Source organism: Dioscorea cayenensis, chromosome 9 (genome assembly GCF_009730915.1).
Source record: "Dioscorea cayenensis subsp. rotundata cultivar TDr96_F1 chromosome 9, TDr96_F1_v2_PseudoChromosome.rev07_lg8_w22 25.fasta, whole genome shotgun sequence".
NCBI lineage: Eukaryota > Viridiplantae > Streptophyta > Magnoliopsida > Dioscoreales > Dioscoreaceae > Dioscorea > Dioscorea cayenensis.
Window position 1 is genome coordinate 8,054,561 of NC_052479.1, and position 7,600 is coordinate 8,062,160.

The 7,600-nt window shown below is 37.1% G+C and overlaps 1 non-coding gene across 1 annotated transcript; it reads right to left on the minus strand.

The window, feature by feature from the left end:
* Positions 1 to 5,437: 5,437 nt before the first annotated feature.
* Positions 5,438 to 5,544, minus strand: LOC120269675. The gene has a single exon (XR_005539317.1). It is a non-coding gene; the product is annotated as a small nucleolar RNA R71 (small nucleolar RNA).
* Between the last annotated feature and the right edge of the window lie 2,056 nt (positions 5,545 to 7,600).

The window sequence follows — 7,600 nt, forward strand, 5'->3', positions numbered from 1 at the left end:
GTGATATAGTGTGCTTAAAAGCAAGGTTATCGATCCCACGAGAAACAAAGAAATAATAGTACTAACGTCCTTCCTACTATCTAACATAATACAAGAGTCGGTGAACAAAGTCGAATAAAAGCAAAGATAATAAAGTAAAACTAATAACAGAAACTAACAAAGGGTATATTAAGCATTGGACAAAGGTGTATGGGCATAGATTTCCTCTTGGTTTTGTTGAGTCCAAGACCATGGTTATATAAGTCTAGAAATCCAAATTGAACTAAGAAAGTTCGTAAATTATATTATCCCATTTCTTAGGGTAAATTGTAATTGATCTTGTGCAATGATGATATACACAACCCTACTATCATAATGTACTCTATCAACTCTTAACAAGAATAGACATGTATTCAAAATGTAGACAAATTTTCTCTCTAAGTAATCTCCCCTAATCTCATACAAATTAGAAACGAGATATCTCTTTAAAGCTACTACCTATGATTAAAAAGAGGATGAAATTACTTATCAATTCACTCAAAAGGATGGTGGGAGGAGAACTCTCGACTCAAAAGTACCCTATCTCTAGGTGTACTCACAATCCCTTTCAATTGCGGCTTGCCTATGCTAGGTGGGTCTTTCACCTCGTCACACAAGCACATCAAACATGAATCTAGATCTCTTTCCTCAATAGCATTCAAGATGATAGATACATGTAATTAAGTTCAATAAGAAAGGATTGCAATTAATAATCAATGTGAAAGCATAAAAGATCCACAAGAAAGTCAATGAAATCATAAACCCTAGAGTTGATCTATACCCAAACACTATGAAAATTAGTTCTCCATTAATGGAAATCAACAATCCATTCCAAATGAAATAAAATGCATAAAGAGAATAATGAAACTCCTTCAAAGCTCACAATCTCTATGGATAGGTGAAGTTCTTCAAAGATTCCCCTATATCACCACCGAGATCTCTCTATGAATTGCTCCCTTGAAGCTTTGAACCTTTGTCTAGTCTCTCCCTTTTGCTTTCTAACTCGAAAAAAGATATGCAGTAGAAGCCCTCTGAATTACCACTCAAATGGAGGCTAAAGTGTAGAGGAGAAAATCACCCAAAAGCCCCTGAATTTTTGGGCTTTTATAACACATAAATTTTCGGGTTTTTACGATTGTAACAATGCTGTAATAGTGCCTGTAATCTTCTCGGGTCAGGTGTTACGGCCGTAACAGAGTTGTAATAGTGATTTGCTACAATACCATGAATAGTGTTCTGATAAAAAGTGCTAAAATAGAAGCGAATTAAGCACCAAATTCAATCATATTTTCAACAACTACATGCAAAAGTGCTATAAATAATAACAATCAAATACATTTATTCAAGCACAGATCAATCATAAAAACAGGTAGAATTAAAATCCAAATATGTATTTAACATCGACAATTAAATTTATTTGTAAAGAAACAAGATTAGTAAAGGAATAATTGTTTTGTCCAAAAATAAATTAATTAATAAATAGGTATAAAAAAATGTTGAATACACCATGCATAATTTGCTGAAATTCTATACTTGAAACTAATATGAAAACTAGTATATGGATTACTTACTTAATAATAGATTAACTCCGAGACCCAACTAGAAATCAAGGAACTACTTTCTCAAAATGACGCTATTTTCCAAACGCTGACAATAATCAAGACATCAACAAATCAAGATGGACCAAAGAAAAAAATATGCCACAAAGATACACAATCTCCCAAGCAAATCAAAAGGGTGTTCCATAAATATACAGTTTTCATTCATGAAAAAGCACATTCATTAGGTTTTGAGCACTTCAAAAAGAATTAAAAATAAAAGGAAAATAAAACATAAGAAAAGTTGAACGTGCTGGAAATTCTTAACAAATTATGTGTGCATGAAATCTATAATTGCAAATATATATATATATATATATATATAGATATAATATAAACACACTCTTAAGCATGGATGTTCAAAGTTGTTTTAATATCGAATTAAGGTTCATTAGGCCAAAATAAGCTAAATTTCAAAGGAGTTCAACATGAAGGGGAAATAGAGCTATGATAATAAGGTGAAAAAGAATAAGAAAAAGAAGAAAGAGAATGAACATTGGCATAAACTTATGGAATTCTCGTCAACAAAAATCCTTTAGGCCAAAACATGAATATATAATATATTATGCACAATAAGACATGCATCAGAAGAGCTCAGGCATTGGTTTAGGTGTTGCCTAAACTACACAGAGAGTTCCTTATATAAACAATGGTGAACTAACATTTCACCTAAATATAAACAAAATGCTTCAGATTAGCATAAGTACCCAAACTAAGATAAAAAAACATAGCTGCAGAAAACTGTGTAAATCTATATATATATATATATATAAAGCCAATAGCATGACCGTACACGAAGTTCAAACCAGGCTGTAGCCTGAGAATCATCTCAATGTTTAACATCACTCCTATACTAATAGTCAACATTAACATCAACAACATCACAAACTTCTAGCACTGGCAACCACACTTTAGGAAAACCTAATACTAAGCAGTAGCTTCTACGACCATTCAAACGTCAAAGCCACTAACCTTAATCACTTGCTGATGAGCAAGAGATAGAACCCTGCCCTCACCTCTTCATCGATGATAACAAGGAGTTTTAGCTGGAATTCACCTCTTTAAAGTCACAATAATAAGGGAGAGAAGCAAGAATTATAGACAAAGTGCACTGACAAAGTCCCAGAATAATTAGCTTACGGGATTGCTTTGGTGATGGAAAATAGTGGAATTGACTATTCATTTTTTTTTTATAAAAAAAGAAATAGACAAATGTGGAGTCCATAGGATTTATGATGTTTTGAACTTGAAATTCATCTATGTAGTATATATTTACCCTTGTGTAGCCTCTTACAAAAAGTAATACTATTTTAAATATCTGAACTTTGTTGATCCATATTTTGTTTTAGTGGATTGCTTACTAAGCTTTTTGAAGATCATCAAGTTGTTTGATGAGTGTACAATGTTCATATATTTCATATTAATTTGTACACTCAATTGGTATGTATGAGAATCATATTGTGAAATTCGATACTAAATGCAGTGTGTTTTGTATTAAATAGGCTTAGGGTAGTGTTAAAGACGAGTAAGAGCCAGAGGAAGAATTCTAAACCAAAAATAATGAGTTTGGAGTTCTCTCGGCATCATTGTATTAAGGATAAAGCAAACTGGGTGGCCTACAACCAGCATACTGTCAGCCTTACATCCGTAAGTCAAATTCAGAGAACCTTCCAGGCATGCTTATGCCGTAAGAAGGATTCAAAGCCAAATTCAAAGAACCTTACGGGCAAGGCTAACACCAATAAGGATTCCCATAAGGACCATTCAAAGGAGCTTATAACCACAGTGTCTGCCCAAAAGGGCTATCGCAAGAAGCAGAACAGTGCAATTTATGGTCCAGTGCTTACGGCATAAATTGGACTGCAACACATATGGAAGACCTTACGGACAGGGCTTATGGTTGTAAGTCATCCAGTAAGGCTCACGGCAATCTTCTCCAACTCCCTTACGGCATATTCCATACGCCTGAAAGTTATTGGGTATAAATAGAACTTATAAGGTTTTCTAGGGTATTCTCTATTCTCCATTTCTATTCTTTTGGTGGTGATTCTTGGAGGCGAGGTTAAGAAAGAAAAGGGTTCAATCTCCAGCACTTTAGGAGCAATTTGGAGAGGGATTTGGTCCTACATTCAAGGGATTGAAGATCATAGCCGTCGAGCTCATCTTGACAATGTGCATGGAAGCTTCTTCGGCAACTCTTCATCCTAGGGATTGAAAAGGGGATTTTCATGGATCTCATGTTTTCATCTGCTCTTTGTATCTTGAATGCTTGCCCTCCATTAATGGAAGACTAATTTGTTGATGTTTGGGCATAGTTGAACTATAGGGTTTATTTTCTTGACTTTGGTTGTTGAATCTTTGATGCTTTAATTGATTCTTTATTTGCAATCATATCTATTTGATTCTGATTGTGTGAATGAATGCTTGATTGCAAATGAGGTAAAAGCCCTAGCTATCATACCTTGTATTGCTACATGACGAGAAGAAATTCCCATCTTGCATAGACTTACCATAATTTGAGAGGATAGTGGGTACACCTCTGGTTAGGGTATCTAGGAGACTTTGTCTCCCATAATCATTCTGAGTGGATTGATGATAATTTCTGACCTCTTTCCAATCATGTGGAATGGATTTTAGGATAAATCTTATTTCTACTTTGTATTTGGATTAGGGATAATCTCTCTTCAAGGGGAGATTATCTAATTAAAAGATTATCATTAGTCTACAATAATGTTTCATAGAGTATTAATGAGGTTGTGTGGATATTTGCATCAACTCTACACCTATTCAATCACACTTTGCCTGAGAAATCAGGGTTTTATATATTTCTAGAAATGTTTAGCTTCAAATTGGATTGCATGTTTAGACAACTATTGACCTGTACTTCATAACCTTAAAGGGATACTATGCCCAGACATCACTTTTTTCCTTGATTTCTCTCCTGTTATTTCTAGTATTTTCTTGTTTTCATTTGCTCGTGTTCACATGCAAAACACTCCATTATTCAAGCTATTTTTTGGATCTAGAGTTATTACTTATATTCATTTTCTTCCCTGTGGATCAATACTCTGTACTTAAGCACACTTTGTTATTCGATCGACACGTACACTTGTGTCCCTATCAAGTTTTTTGCACTATTGCCATGGAAGCTTAGTAATATTAGGAAAACTTGATTATCTGTCACTTTAACCATTTCTTTTCTTTTCTTATTTATTTATTTTCATTTTGTCTTTGATTGTTTTCTGATTTTTTTCTTTTGTTTGATCTCAGTGTATGCCACCGAAGAGCAAAGTAACAAGACTGGCAGAAGGCGAGAATAATGTAAATAGATTGATTGGAACCAAATTGAGAATAGCTCTACTTAACGAAACAAGATTTTTGACACTGGGTGTTGAGGGAGAGCAGTTGGGCACTATGGCCTATCAAGGGAACTGGTATAGGACCCTTTCAGACTATGCTCTTTCTCAAGAGTTCTCCGCCCACCATCTTTACGGTTCTAGGTCAAGTATAGTGTGCCCACCAGTTACAACAAACAACTTTGAGCTTAAACCTATGTTTGTACAAATGGTTGAAACTTAGTATAGTTCCATGGATTATCAGAACGAGGATGCTAATAGTCATATTGGGGGATTCCTTGAAGTATGTGACATGCTTAAGATCAACAAACATTTCAGATGACGCCATCGGACTTTGCTTATTCCAATTTTCACTAAAAGGAAGAACTAAATAGTGGCTTCAGGCATTTCTCAAGCATCTAGCATGACTTAGGAACAGCTTGTTGGAGCATTCTTCACCCTTTTTTTCCTCATAGAAAAACACCCAAGTTGCGTCTATAGATAACAACTTATGCACAGTTGGACACTGAATCCTTATTTAAGTCATGGGAGAGATTTAAAGATTTGTTGAGGAAATGTCCACATCATAACCTCCCTAAATGGGTGGAAGTTCAGATTTTCAATCAAGGCCTCAACCAGAACACTAGGCTACTCATTGATTCGGCAACAGGTAGATCACTTGGTAGTAAGACCCCGAAGGTAGCCAAGCAATTGATAGAAGAGATAGCCATGAACAACTACCAATAGAATTTGAGAGGCGAGCCAGTTATCAAGCCAGCTGGGATGATTCTGGTTAGTGAAATCACATCATTAGCAGCCAAGGTTGAAGCTTTAAGCAAAATGATTGACAACTTGTCTACTCAGAGATCTACTATAGTCATGGTGTGTGAAACATGTCGGGGAGAACATGCCTCGATAGAGTATTCTATTGTAAGAGCAGTGCTTAGACCCACCGAGCAAGTAGTTTTCATTGGTAGTGCCCTCTGGCAACAAGGAAACTCCTACAGTAGCGCCTACAACTTAGGCTGGCAAAACTACGCCCAATTTCTCTTGAAGAAATCAAGGGTAGTAGTAGAAGCCCTTACCAGGATTCCCTCCTCACCAACCAAATGACAAGAACCCACATTGGAGGAAGTGCTTATCCTATTCATTCAAAGCATGGATGTGAAGTTTTCGGCAATCTAAAAATGGATTCCAGAGCATAGAGGCATTAATGAGAAACCAATAGCTGCCTCTTTAGAACTTAGAGAATTAGGTGAGGCAAATGTCTAAACTCTTATTCGAACGCCCTCAAGGAAGTTTACTGAATAACAGTGAAGCCAATCCTCATGAGCATCTCAAGGAAGTTATCCTTCGGAGTGGTAAGGAATTGGGGACGGGTAGTGAAAAGGTGATGAAGAAGGAAAGGAGTCCAAAAATTGAAGTTGTTGAAAGTCCTGTGTGGAAAAGAGAAGTTACTCCAAGTGTAAAGAAGAGAACACCACAACTAGTGAAGAAGTATGCTCCTCGCCCCCCTTATCCAACAAGGTTGAAGAATGATGATCTGAACTCATCCACAAGTGCACGGAGTCGTCAAGTAATACCTCTCGTGCAAGTACGAGATGGTCGTATTCCCTGGGCCCAAGTGATAAACGTCTAAAAGTACTTATTTTGCATGTATTTTTTTGTATTATTCTTTATAGTATCTGTTGAATCGATGCCCTTTTTGGTCTAAATTGGGTTATTTTTTACATTTCAGGCCTAGTAGAAGCCCTGGGGACTTGGTAACGCGATTGGGGATGAATTCGGCATCGAAACGTCGTTTCTGAGCCGGGGGGATCACTATAGCACAGTGCTGTAGCGGAGTTATTGTAGCTCATCGCGGGCTTCCCAGCAGAAAACTGGATTTCCCGAGGGGGCGGCATACAGCCGGTATACTGACCCCTTTACCCATCGGGATCTGGGCATTTATAAGGCCTTGATGGGCATCTTTTGGGGGATCTTCTTCTTGATTCTTCATCTTCCTTGGGCAAGGATGGCTAGGGTTTTGAACACCACTTCCACACCACTTGAACCCGAGCTTGAGGAGTGCAAAAAAGGAGGAAATTCGAGCATTTCTCGGCGGGGAGAGCAAGAACGAGGAGGATCTACTTCTAGGGGATACATTGTTAGAAGGTTGAAGACAACGTTAAGCCATCCCTCCAAGTGGTATCTTTGGAAGGTTTTCTCCGGGGATTCTTGCGTTATTCGGCCTTCACCATTTGAGGGAGTGTTCCTCATGTTTATTTGGGTTGTTTGTATGGATTATTTGGTTTCTTTGTTGAACATGAACAACTAAACCCCTAGGTCACCGGATGTAGGTGAACCTTGGGGGTGAACTTGTGATGTTTTGGATTATTTGAGTAGTTTATGCATGTTTGGCTTGTTGTGATCCTTGTTTGGTGTTCTTGATTGTTTTGGTACATTTGATTGAGTGATGTATCAAATTCTTGGTAGCACTTTGTAGCATGATCATTGCCTTAGTGCTAGACTCCACAAAACTAGGAAGCGTTTATTGTATATATACGACGTGACCATCGGGTATTTGTACCCCTCCATTCCTAGGGTTGAAAACTACTTGTGTTTCTACCCTAACGTGTGAAAACCGCCATTCTCCTTACAACTGTGTGG